The 14,370-nt window shown below is 36.0% G+C and overlaps 1 protein-coding gene and 1 long non-coding RNA gene across 4 annotated transcripts in view; one reads left to right on the top strand and one right to left on the bottom strand.

Moving 5' to 3' along the window:
- The window catches only part of LOC118199472 (uncharacterized), a 254,071-nt gene that overhangs the window by 30,105 nt on the left and 209,596 nt on the right, over positions 1–14,370 (top strand). For both annotated transcript variants that reach the window (XR_015042923.1, XR_015042924.1), the window contains exon 2: positions 267–416. This is a non-coding gene — a long non-coding RNA (uncharacterized LOC118199472). The remainder of the gene's footprint in view (positions 1–266; positions 417–14,370) is intronic.
- Positions 1–14,370, bottom strand: part of LOC118199471 (uncharacterized) — a 224,560-nt gene that overhangs the window by 5,746 nt on the left and 204,444 nt on the right. The gene's annotated exons all lie outside the window — the stretch shown is intronic.

Genomic DNA, 14,370 nt, shown 5'->3' with positions numbered 1-14,370 from the left:
TCGATAATCAAACAAATTCCAAATTTGGTCTTCCACATGCCCATATTCGTAGGAAGATTACGTCATTCAAAATTCGATGGCTCTATGTTCCGTTGTCACACGTTTAATAATCACACGTTTAAATAGCACTTCACTTAACTTTAAATTTACATCCTGGCGAGAGAATGCGAGGGGAAGTTGAGAACAGGAAAACTTAAAATAAATTTGTTATGCAAATTAAGAAAAACCCTACAAGTTTAAAAATATTTCTTTATGTTTATTTCTAGGAACGTTGCATTTTCAAATGACCTAAACATTCTAAAGGTCAAAAGCTGGAAAAGAGTTGGCAAAATCAGAGATACCTTCAAAAGACTTCTGCTGAAGGCCAGGACCCCCTGGATTATCGAGCTGATGAGGAAGAAGAAGGGTGATTTTCAGTAAGTGCTATAATAATTATAATACGAACATTTTACGTGCGCAGTCAACACCTTTCTTAAATTTTCTTGGGCATTTTCCCAATTTCCAGCATGTGCAATGTGAATACGAGTCAGTTTTTCTTCCAGATTGCTCGATGATAGCATCCTTCCTGTTAGGCAGATAGTGAACGTGTGCTTTAGTTTAACGAAAACAAACAAGCTATATTAACTTAAAATTTCCTTTGATTTTAAACCCTTAGAATTAAAGTACAAAGCAATTTTATTATCTTACATACGCTAAATTAATGATTTTTTACATATTTTAAATTAAAATATCAAATTAAATTTTTTTGAGGAAAGTGGAGTGAAATTAAATTCTTCCTATGTTAATGCTAGACACAATCGACTTGCTCAAAAACTGAATAACGGAAGAAATTTACAAACATAATCAGCCAAAAAACTGATTTGTTATATATAGATACTGAAATGTGTTGTCTAATCATGTCTTTAGGTTAAACGTGATGCTCGGATCCTCGTTACTTTCGCCATAGCAGTTGTCATTACATATTCCGATAACCGTGCCTTCAAATTTGGTAATAAAGAATATGCACAAATTGTAGATAAGTTTATATTAATACCCGTTTTTATTTATCACGGAGAAGATTATACTCTTAAAATAATTGCTTAATCGCGCAGTACACTTTCAGAATTATGAGATTAGGTTATCTGGATCTTCGCGAAGAACATTTTAAAGGAAACTTGCGTATTCGTGTTACACATGGGAAAAACCATGAAAACCACCCATGAGGCGAGCCCCATTCCCTTGGGTTCGAGTTACTAGTATTCAGCAGTCTTAACCGCTTGGCTACTGGCAGGACCTCAAAACTAAGAGGATATCCACTTTAGTTTAATATTCGAAGTATACTAACTATGTATATTTTTATGTTGTAAAGTGCTCGTGAATAGGAGTAATAAACCCCGAGTGCACCAATATTCACGATTAAGCTAACTGAATAGGAGTCAAAGACTTTCGTCTTCTTGTTTCATGGATTTCACCGATACGCAACTATGAAAGAGAGAGTATGTAATTAGAGGGTCTAGGACTTTTCGCCGTCACATTTCACCGTGGCCGTTTCGCCGTCAAGACATATTTTTCATTACATTACTGTATTACATCTGGCCGTATTATACTCGTATTAAATTTATTTAGTTTTATAAATCTGTTTACCTTTTGTAAACGTAATAAAGGCTGCTCATAATATATATAGTTGTTTACAAATATGAGATACATATAAAAAAATTACACATAGTTAGTTAGAAAATTCTGTCAGTATCAAAGAGAACTGGAGACTAAACCTCTGATATAGCCAACTAGCGGCCGAGCGGTAAAAGCCGCTGAACACTGGTAGTTCGGTCCGGGGTTCGAGTCCCGGCGAACGGGCTGGCTGCACGGGCGTTTTCGTGGTTTTTTCCATGTGTAACGTGGATACGAGCCAATTTCCCTTTAAAAAGACCTCCACGGGGCATCCCTCCCTTTCCGTGTAGTGCCTAAGGGTGGAGCACGTAATAAGGAAAAAACTGATATAACATAAACAAAATTCTTAAATTAAATAAACTTAATAATATAATATAGGCATATAAAGAACAATATCTCTTCAATACACAATAGGTAAACAGAATTAGTAAACTGAATAATGTTACTAATTTTGTTCTTAATTTTAGTAGAATTATAAGTCAAAGTGTTGTATTTTTCTGTGTAATGTTATACGAGACAAATTTTAAGAGAAAGCTATACCAGAAAAGTAAGAATACAGGGGTAAGTGCATTTAACATTGAGTAAATAGGTACTTCGGGTAATTTGGCGAGATATCGCTACGCTGACAACGGTTTGGGGGACAAAGTTGGCAAGAAATCGCAAAAAATCGCCAAAATTTGGTGTTTATTTGGCAGCATTTTGGTCCGGTTTTTGTATCACCGTAGTATGTATTGAAACTGAATAAATGTAATTGACCACGATGTTAACTGCAACCGTAACTTCCACCGTCGTATTGCTTTCCAGTAATTTCGTGAACTAGAATGTACTAAAAATGTCTTGGCGGGCGGTTGAGAACTATAAAAGCCCGGAGAGAGAGCATCTGAGTTGATATGCTTAGTTATTTTGCGAGTTGTTAAGTTTCCCGTGAACTGAAATGTTCGAGTTGCCTTTCTCTTTAGATGCGCTTTGCATTGCGTTCTGTTTAACGTTTATAGAAGTTTGAAGCATAACTACTGATTGTACTGTGTGATACAGTGAAAACTTGTACGAGTATTTATTTCTGTTGAAAATTCCAGAGTTCTGAAATATTTCTTTTGATAAAATAAAATTTATTAACCTATTATCGGACTTGTGCATTCAATCCATTATGGCATACAATCTATTCAATATAATACGGCAAGGTATAATGCAATCATGTAAAGAAAAATATGTATTGATGTCGAAATGTTCCGACGGCGAAGCGGCAACGTCGAAACGGCCACGGCGAATAGTCCCATTCCCTGTAATTAAGCTCTTGAAGAAATGCCAGAAAGGGATTAGTCCACACTAGTTTTAAATACAGTAAGATGATAAAGTAAAGAGATGCGCTCCGCTATAGTTTCATTAATCAGCCGTCCAGATGGTAGTGGTTAGGGGAATTTACTGCGGTACCGAAAGGCTCCCGGGGTTCGAGTCCCGGAGAAGGCATGATTGTAACTGTCCGTCCTTTCATAGGTGGCACCGGTGGTCGCTTATTAGGTGCCTCCACAATAAAATGGCCACCACTTCTAGCCTTATGTGGCCAAAGCTGAATAGGCATGTGCTCGTCATTGGATTAAAAAAAAATCATTAATGAATGGAATTCACACTGCCGCCGATTCCAACAAAAAGATTCAATGCATTTCGAAACACGAAAGCATGGATATTTTTATTAAGATTTCAAGATATTAAAAACTCTAAATATAGCAAATTTACCTCTTACTGTACACTAATTAAAAGTTCCAAATTAATCCCCAATTTTGCTCATCAGATCACACTTTAATGACTTCTTCACTTAATTTTCCACCATATAATAGTCTAAAGCTAATGTTTTCCAACATTCAAGTCGGCAGAAAATGATTTTCAAAGGTGTTTTGAGGTAACCTCTGGCACAGAATTAACACTCAGGGATTCTAGGAACATTTTTCATTGCTTAACTCTCCCTAACAAAACCTCGAAGTAAGTGATGTGCATAACCATGGATTCGGCCAGGAGAAAATTATGGCTAGATTATGTTGCAGATACGGATTTTGAGGGTATGGACACTGAAAATTTCATTAAAGTTAATAAAGACATGAAAAAGTTACTAGAGGATTTAAAAAAAAAAAAAAAAGCTGAACGAAAAAGAACTCGAATAATATCAGAAGTAGCAACACAAGGCAATTATGGAGCAAATGTCGTCACAGTAAAGACGAAATGAGCCTAATTCTTTGATCTGCCAAATTTGAGAAATGTGGAGTAAGGTGTAAAGATTCATGTAACGATATTGCTCTGATAAAGCAGCAGTAAGCTACACCATTAGCATATTGAAGGATAATGCTACGCCATCACTTTAGAAATATTTTTAAAATGTAGACAACAACAAATCCCATTGGATAAAATTTTGAGTGAAACGGAGGCCTGGGGACCCTAAAGTAGAATGCTGGAATAAAATTTAAAAAAATTAAAAGAAGATGCCCCAGAAAGACGATTGGTTATCTGATGATTTTATAGTAAGGGACTTCTAATCTAAATGATTACGTCTCTTCTCTTTTCTCTTCCTCGTTACATCACACTTATACCGTCCACGCTGTTTCGTACAGGTAAGGTAGAACTGAATTGAATTTTCGTCTATTTTATTTGTTTAGTACTGCGTTTAACGTTTTCCTCCTCAGATTTAATGATGATTTCTATAAGTTTTGTGTCATGAATTTGTTCAAGAAGTATTGCTGTAAATCTTTCAGAAGCAATTACCTATTATGGCCAAGTAACAGATTAATTTAATTTGCATTAATTCCTAGAGGGAAAATACACACACTTGGAAATGAATAAGAAAGCTTTGAGATTTTCATTTGAATGCGTGCTAGGGATGAAATAGGCAAATTTTTTTATGAAGTGGGTTATATGTGGTTAGAATGCTAATATATGTAAGACGTAAGAGTGCTTTTCACGATGAATGAAGTAAAATTGGAAAATCGACAGATCTTTTTCCCATTTGAAAAAGGGCTTATTGTTGGTGCCGGTTTACCGAGGGCCTCAATTTTTAAGACAGCAAATCTCACTAGATTCTCAAAAGCAGCCATATCAAAGGTTTTCTAAAGTTGGAATCAGAACCCACAATCCTTCTCTAGACCGCGTAACTGCGGTTCGAGCAGTTTTCCAAGAGAGTGATCGGCGCCGTCTCCGACGAATTGTACGGCAGGACAGGAACTCCAATGTACTTCGACTGACACAGATCGTCAACCAAGGCTCTTCCCAACAGATTTCAGCTCGAACCATGTGCAGAGTATAGGAATGCATAGTCGTCTGCCCGTGAGAAAACCACTCATTTTGCCCGACGTGCAAGAATTCGTTTGCAGTGGTGTCTGGAAAGAAGACACTGGACATCTGAGCATTTGAAACGGGTAATGCGGTCGGATGAATCACGCTACACTTTATTTTGCACTGATGGAAGACGTCGAACTTGGCGAGAACCTCATGAAGCCATGAATTCATCTTTTCTTACTCGCACTGTGCAAGGATCTGGCGGGAGTATCATGATATGGGGCATGGAAGTGGTGCCCTGTTGTTGAGGGTAAACAAAGCGCCACGAGACACATAGATATACTGGCAGATCAAGTGCACCCTGCAATGTTGCATTTTTACCTTGATGGTGACGGATACTTCAGGACAATAATGCAACTATACATCGTGCCAGAAGTGTTCAAAATGGGTTCGCTGAACATCAGTCTGACTTCCAACACCTTCCCTGTCCACCGCATAGCCCGGATCTTAACCCCATAGAAAATGTGTGGGATCTGGTGGCAAGACGCATCCGAAAGCACTCTTCTCTTCCATCTAATTTACAAGATCTAAAAAGTTGCATAGCCAATGCATGGTATTCTCTGGACATAAATGCACTCCAGAAGCATGTAGACTCGCAGTCTAAGCAATCTACCAATGAATCTAAGCAGTTATTCGTCCAAAAGGTGGTCCAATAAAATATTGATCTTGGGTTTCTAATTCATTGGCCAGTGTGTGTAGTTTCAGTTTACGAGCATTACGGAAGACGAACAAAATTAATTTACAAATTTAATTCGTGAACCGAGGTTTCATTTTATGCCAGTAGCTTTCTTTTTCAACTGCTATTATCAAGATTTTTTATTAATTTTTCGCCTATTTACATTTTTTGAATAAAAAAAATGAAATGTAACGTTTTGAGTGGGACTTAAAGAAGAAATAAAGATAAACAAGCTTTCGAAATTGGCGTTTTATCCTCATTGAATTCCGATCGGTTGTCATCCACTCATGCGGCTCCTGCATCCATGAATATTTCTGCTTCCATTCGTCCACTTCCAAAGCAGAACTAACTCTATTAATCCTGAAGAGGAATAAAGAGTTTGCAATCCAAGAAATAGATCTGGGGTTATAGAACATTAAAGAAAACAAGCAACACGATGAATTACTGCAAACATAATTAAGCCATCGCTGTGTCAAAACAGCAGTAGTTTTTGAACCTACGCTTAGTGCTTAAAGGAACTAGATGAGAAAAAATAAGATTTTAATCGAAAGATGAGTTCAGACATAAACTGCGGAATGGATTATGTAAAAAATACGAACGGGTATTTTATTCACCATCTCAAGGTCATTTGTATTGTTTTTATTTGTAGCCTTTTGTTCAAGACATAAATGTTTTCACTACATCGGATTCAATGATCGGAGAAACAGCACTGTTGCAGCAGAACATAACGATGAAAACGATAACGAACATCACTGATGGCTTATTTGATTCAACATAAACATAACAAGACTACTAATTATTTCTTCAACAACATCTCTCGGGAAGACGTGTCGTTTCTGCGATTCATTTTCTGTCCTCTTGAAGTTCGCATTTCGTAAGAAAAAATCAAGTTATTGGATTACGAGTAAAAAGAAAATGGAATTTGGAATTCCTAAGCGAACTGGACCCTTTTCTGGAAGAACATTTCGCATTTCATGAAAATCATGGGAAGCTAAGTCAATTAATTATATTTATCGGAGAACATTTGTAAACACTTGTAAGGTATATTGTAATTTTATAACAGTTATTTTAATTTTGAAACTCTTTCGTTTCAATTCTTGTTTTCAGTTACAACTCCCTACCAGAATGAGTTTTTAGAATCGCGTTCAGTACAAATGAGTTAGCAGAAAGAAGTATTTAAAGAAGGTTCAGCTTACTTCGATAGGGAGTGCCAGGAGCCCTTAGTGACGCGTGTTTGCCTTCCGGCTAAGTCACTCTCGAAGCTGTTACGCTCGGCCGTGTAATACGTGCCTTTTTGATATTCACCGACTAGTTTAATTTAAAAGCCAACTACGTTAGATAATTGTGTTTAGCTTCAGCTAAATCTCGTTTAGTTGGTTATTCGTTAGTTACTGCTAGTCCCTTTACTGCTGACTATAACTGACTCTTTTTTTTTTTTTTTTTTTTTGAGGGGAACCACATTTCTACAAACCAATGCATTTAGCTGCAAAACTTATTAATTGGACGGTCGATACCTCACATTTAAAAATTCCTGGCACAACAGTGTAATATAATAAATCTCCTAATTGAGTTCATCTATCTTCGAAACGTCTATTAGCTAATACGTTGAATAACGATTCCTAAGATTAAAGCTAAGCTCGCTATGCTAAAACTATACTTATTGACATGATAGCATGTAGTGCGTGCAATCTTATATTTTTAAAGAGAAATTTTTAGAGATCTTTATGAATAATCCACCTTTATCGGTTATATTTTAGACAAGCAGCGTATGCATTCTGCTGCATCAAATGAAGCTGTTTTAATTAGCGGTGCTGGTAGCACAGATACTGGAAAGGACACTAAAGAAGTTTAAGGATTGGTAATAGATTTAGTACAGTAATTTCTCTCTAAGACTATAAGGTATTTTCTCCCTCCTTTCTGCATGCCTTCGTGGTGTAATGGTAGCACACTGGGCGTATATTCGAGAGGTCCAGGTTCGAGTCCCGGCGAGAGCATTGCTGATTTTTCAAGTCTCTAGCATTAGAAAAGTAATGTCTCTATACTGGAGCTCGAACTAAATAATGGTGGATGATGATTCTTCACCGCCAGGATTTAGCGATTGAGTCCCCCTCATCCCCAATCACCCTTTAAAAGGGTAAGTATATCAGGTATTTTCTTCCTCCTTTCTGCATGACTTCGTGATGTAACGGTAGCACACTTCGGCGCGTATTCCTGGGGTCCGTGGTTCGAGTCCCGGCGTGGGCATTGCTCATTTTTCATCTCTCCTGCCATCAAAAACCCGTAATGACCTTACAAGTGGAGCCAGAACTAAAAAGTGGTGGACAATAATTCGTCACTGCCAAGATTTGGCGACTGGATCGCCTAATATCCAGTCTGCTTTTAAAGAGGAAGAGTATATCAAGTATTGTCTCTTTCCTTTCCTCATACTTTCGTGGTGTAATTGGAAGTACACTCGAAGCGTATTCGAGAGGATATTACACATTTCTTCACGTCTCCTGCTTCAAAATAACCTAATGACTTTACGACCTGATTTCTTAAAAGAATCAGAAGAGCCAGTTTAATGCTACGTTTGAATCTATAGAAGTGAAGGTAGTAGGAGCATTTGTTAGCTTTATTGAAACAAAACATAAGGCCACCGAGAATGTTTCAGTTAGGAATTTTGCGGAAATTGGAGAATGACTGAGCTAGGACTTAAACTTACAGTAGACCAGCCTATGCTGCGATGCTTAGTCAATATATCTAGCACTCACCTCCCTGGTGGAAAATGAAAAAGCAAAATTTCTCCCATGTACATGATTGAATCATACATCTCCATGTGCATGATTGAATCATACAATATCTGTGTATGGTTTATATGCTGTTAATCATACAGCTTTCATTCTATTGGTAAACTGGCTAGAATAAAGCGAACCATTAAAGAATCCTTCATAGGAGAGGAAGAGCATATTGATTTATAATATCTGCAATTTAGAGATCACGCTAATGTATTGAGAGCTATAAATCTAAATTTTATCGCTGTATTTCTCGAGAAAATTCAATCATTCCAAAGATTTCTCCTTTGAAATGGAAAGCAAACCTACTGTACCGGAAAGTTTTAAACAACAACTTCACGCGAACAGGATGAGTGGTTTGGCTCCAAGCGTCGCGATCCGCTCCTTATAACCAGTTAAGGATGTGTGAAAAAGAAAAGTGAAGACAAACTAGTTTCAGCAAAATGGCAAGAGTTAAAAATTTAAGAAACGATTTGCGTCACTGCTGAAAAACAAAGTAACTTTTGCATTGCGTAGCGGATCTGATCTTGCGGACAATTCTTGAGACTTTGGTGACGCTGGCGCAACTATTCAGCATAACTGAGAAGGGGGTAGGTGGTTATCCCTCCGCATAGTTAACACCTCAAGGAGAAGTCGGATTCCTACTGTCCTGCGCAAGACGTACCTGTAGAACGCCATTTTAGAGTACAACTGTAACTTCTAGTGTTCATACACTTTTAATTTAGTCGTAGTACAATTTAGTTACCTGAAGATTTGTTACAAATGAAAAATACTAACTTGTATTTAAAAACAAAAGTTCAGTTTCCTGAATTTGTTCAGATGATGTGTCAGATTTCTAGTTATTAAGCTTAATTTGGAAAGAAAATTACAAACATTAGGTTCAATGATATTTATTTTTCTAAACAACCTTAGCAATTTTCAAAATTTTAGTGCAGTTGGCATTAATAATTGTTCAACCGAATTATTATTATTATTATTTATTTTCGTCTCAAAACATGGTGTATGAATTTTTGTCTTACATGAAAATTTTGATATTGAACTTGAGTTATCTAGTGTTTTCCAAATGTTGAATGTTTTAGCTTCAAAAATGCAGAAAATAGTAGGTTTCACTGTGACTGCATTTAGCTGGAGGTTTAAGATATCTGTATCAGTGCTGTTGTATTCTTTCTAAGTTTGTTTATAAGGTATTTCACCCTATTCCCTAGCGTGCCTTCGTGGTGTAACGGAAGCACGCTGGGCGGTATTCCAGAGGTCCGTGGTTCGATTCCCGACGAAGGCGGTTGCATATTTTTCATCTTTTCTGCTTCCAATTAATCTAATGACTCTACATGTTTAATAGTTATCTTAATCAGCAGGGAGGAAAAAAAAGAAAGAAAAGAAAAATATTTTGTTTTAGTCAAATGAAACAGGTGGAATCACAAATAAGCAAACATTTGGGATATCTTCGTTACATTTGCATAAAATGCTGTCAATCTCCTGAAACAAAAACGCAGTTATCTCATTACTCCTAGATTGAAATGGCTCGAAAATGCTGCGTATCAAATATCAGTGACAATAATCGTATGAGTTTACTTTACGCTTGTATGTTCATCTCTTTTCCCAATACTATACCGGACCTCATTCTGAACTATAATTATTATCTACAGTAAACCTATAGCAGCAGACTTTATTCTAAAAACATGTTGTTACGTGCGTACGGGTTCATGAATGCACAAGCCCGATAATAAATGAATGAAATTTATTCTAATCAATAGAAATATACCAGACGCTGGAATTTTCTGAGAGATATTTGTACAAGGGTTCATAGTATCAGGCAGTAATAATCAGTAGTTATACTTCAAACTACTAAAAATAATAAATAGAACGCAAGGTACAGCGCATTTAAAAAGAAAGCTAATCCTATCTCACGCTCGCAACAATAACAAAAACAGCTAACTAAACAACTGAACTAAAACGCTCTTTCTCTCTGGCTTTTTATAGATTTCAACCGGTCGCGAGATATTTGCTTCTGGAATTTAATTTTTTTAATAATTTTTGCTTCTGGAAATTACTAGAAAGCAATATGAGGATAGAATTACGGTTACAGCTAACATAGTGGTTAATTACATTTATCTAATTTCAATAAAAATTATCAAGGTATCCATTTATCCAATGTTAAATGCACGTGCCCCTGCATTCTTGATTTTCCGGCATAGCTTTCTCTTCAAAATTTGGCTCGCGCTGAATTGCACGGGGAAATACAACAATTTTAATTATAATTCTACTAAAATTAGCTGTTTAAATCCAAAATTCGTAATAATATAGTCTTTAGCTGTGCTTAGAGGTTTCACGAAACGAACGTCATGCGTTAGAATTTTTCAGAAATACAAATTTTATTCTGAAGCCTTCAAATGAGATATTTGTGAACTTGGCCGCTTAAGAGATGAGTTACATGCTTATAAAAGAATACTTTTGCATCCCATTTCTGTCATACGATGTTGTATAGAAAGTAAACAGATACATAGAACCGTCAGTAAGAAAACTATTATCGGTTTCAAATGGCTCTGGTCTTTTTTGGAAATGGCTGCCTTAAGGGTACATGGAACATAAAATGGTTCAAATTTTCGAATTTCCAATTATAGTTTTAGCAGAGCAGACTCAGATTACTCCATAAATATATAATTTTTACAGGTTTGGAATATATAAGGTCCTAAAATACGGTATTTAAAATGTAAACAAACAATGCCACGTCTCTCCTCCCCTCGCATTAGGAACATAAATTTTCCACGTTTCTTGCTCACTGAAAAGAGCCAATCCTCTTTTTATTTTACCCTATGGTTTATTCTCTTTCTTTCTAGAGTAGCCAAACTACATTTTTCCGATACATTTCTCCAATTTTTCTGACAGAAAACTGCTGTGCAGATGCATACATGGCAGAAATCAGAATCCAAATGAGGGTTTTAACCATTGTTTATGGGAACGCTTATGTAAAACTGTTTTTGTCGTAATAACTGATTCGATGATAGGTGTTTTAGATGCTATAATTAGTTTTAACGATGGCGCTTACAACCGCACAAATGTTTTAAAATATTTGGGATTCGAACCGGGACATAATATGAACTATTCATTGAAAAAAAAATTGATGATGCTCGAATTCGAGAAGCAGCCTTAAATTTTTAAAATCTCTTTAAATCAGCCATCAGAGTGAAAATTAAAATGATAAAACAGAGAACAATTGATGCAAAAGTGTTAAAACAAAATGATTATGGTGCTGGAAGGTTTTAAAATAGTACATTTTAAGCATTGTGGGTATGCATACAATTTTTTGCCTTTTCCTCAAAATGTGTTTTTTTAATGCTTCGGTACATTTTTCTAAATATCTATTTCAGGTAGAGTGTTAAAACTTTCCCGAGTTGTAAAACTAACTTGTTTCTTTAAAAATACCTAACGTTATAAATCTGAATGGAAAAATTTTGAAAATAATGAAAAAAATGTTCGTAAAATTTTTTAATTTAACATTTTTTTAATCAAAATGGAATTGCTTCATATTATTCTCGAATAGTATATTTTCTGTCACCCTACCAAATTTTAAGTTTATAAACTTAATAGGATTTTAGAAATGTGTACCGAACAGAGTATTGTTCAAAAAATTTCACGTAGCTATATAAAAAGTGAATTAGCTCTAGCAAACTAATTTATGCAGCTAATTAAATTCCTTTGATTTAAATATAAGCTGAAGTATATAATATTTACTGTGAAAAAATCTTAATTATATTTGTAAACTCTAAAACTAAACTCAGTGGCGTAACAGCCCTAATGAGCCAAGGCCTGCAGCGCCCGAAATCTGCTTTCTTAACCGTGGGCCCCGGATGCGTAAGCATATGCCCTTAACAAGTGGTCAGCTTGTCTCAGGACTCCCAGTGTTTAGGCCCTAAACGAATTTGGTACTCATTTTATCGACCCAAGTGATGGAAATCAAGAGATGAAAGGCTGAGTCGACCTTGCCCATCCCGGGAATCGAACCCCGGACCTGTGGTGCTGCTGGGCAATGCGCTAGGCACTGCACCACCGGGCCTCTCAATTATACTTGTAGTTTTAAATAAAATACATGTTGTTGAATCTTTTGCAAAAATCTGCTTCATTTTTCCTGTCGAGATGTTTCATGTATCCTTAAGAAGGTGATGTTTATTGGTACGGATGTTTATTGAGAACTACTAGACACTTTCAAAGGTCACAGTCTGGAGCAGGGATTCTCAAACAGGAGGGAATTCCTGCCTTGGAATTTTGATTATTAGTTACAGAGGAGGGGATGCGGTCAACCTTGCATTTATCTATTTAGTTTTAGTTTGTAAAGTTTTGGTATTTGCCAACATATTCTACATTCTTTGTTGTATAATTTATGAAACATATTGAAAAAATCATCTAAATATCGATAAATAAATATATTTATGTTTCGAGTTTTGGAAATGATCTTCCAGCAATGGTGAAAAGACAGCATGGGCCAAAAAAGTATGAAAACCCCAGGTTTAAGGGAATGTGTTGCCGTAAAACGTTTCGCCATATGTGCGTTTGTTTACACATACCTTTCTGTTTATTTATGCATCGGTTAAATTGAACATCAGGAGTGTGATACGTCTCTCTGTGAAGGACTAAATATGAATCCAGATCTCTTCTACTTCCATCAAGTGGGCGTTCGCGTAAAATAATGGGATGATTCATGGATATAGGTACGCTTGCAGTTTTCTCCCAAAGTATGGTGAAAACATTTCTGCTTTGATTACGAGGAATGTTTATAAATTTCCTTTGTTTGGGAACAAAGGAAATATTTATCTTTTTAAACTTTTATATTACGTTCCGTTTCAAACGACAATTTTCTAAACACATTTCTCTCCCCCTCCAATCTTTTCTTCAGCTCTTTTAAAAGAAATCACTTGGGTGTTTATGTATTTATAAATTTAATTATAAATACATAAATAATATATATAACTACTTAATATAATATAATTACATAATATATTTAATTTATATATTAGTAAAGTATCAACAAAAGATGCTTTATATATGTCGAGACAGTAGAGTCATTAGTTTATTTTGAAGCAGGAGTACATGAAAAAAGTGCAGTGCCCTCGCCTTGACTTGAACCTGGACCTCTCGAATACGCGCTGAAGTGTACTACCGTTACACCACGAAGGCATGCAAAAAGGAGGAAGAAAATACCTTATATACTCCCCCTTTTAAAGGCCCCAGTCGCCAAATCCTGTTGGTCAAGAACCATCATCCACCACCTTTTAGTTTGGGCGCCACTGTAGATACATAAGGTTATTTTTGATGCTGAAGAAGTGGAAAATTAGCAGTATCCTCGCCGGGACTCGAACCTGGACCTCTCGAATACGCGCCGAGTGTGCTAACAGTTCATAAAAAAATATGTAAATCAGCTTTATAATCTGATTTAGTAATAGCCTCTTAATTCCTCATTTTTAATTTGGGTATTTCCTTTTTGTATTCTAAAAATCGTAACATCTTTTTGGGACTGCTACATTTCTAGATTAATCTATGCCATATGGCTTGATGATGATGTACCTAATTCCCAGCTTGAACTCAAAATTTTGAGACCTGAAACATTTCTAACCTAAACCAATACCTTCTCTTGGCGAGCTTCCATACTGGATAATGGCGCACTCAAGCTTCAACCACTGTGCTACTTGGACGCTATTTCGCTGTGCTCTCTTCCTATCGTAACAGTATCAAAAATGTAAATGTTCTTGAATAGCCACAATTAGAGTGTCAAGTAAATTGTGGTCAAAAATGTCAATTGGAATAAAAATGAATATTTAGTCTCACTCAACTGCCAAGATTCCTAGTCATTACGCATATTCTTCCTCTTCAATATGGATGTACGTTCTAGGCCATCAACATTACTACGTCTTTTTCATTATTTATGATATATATGTAAGAAAAATTCAGCATCAGGAA

The sequence above is a fragment of the Stegodyphus dumicola genome, chromosome 9, assembly GCF_044657685.1.
Source record: "Stegodyphus dumicola isolate Sdum_Otavi_A_Nest chromosome 9, ASM4465768v1".
Classification (NCBI taxonomy): Eukaryota; Metazoa; Arthropoda; class Arachnida; order Araneae; family Eresidae; genus Stegodyphus; species Stegodyphus dumicola.
The sequence above is the reverse complement of the archived record's forward strand: the minus strand, read 5'-3'. Positions and strand labels throughout refer to the sequence as shown.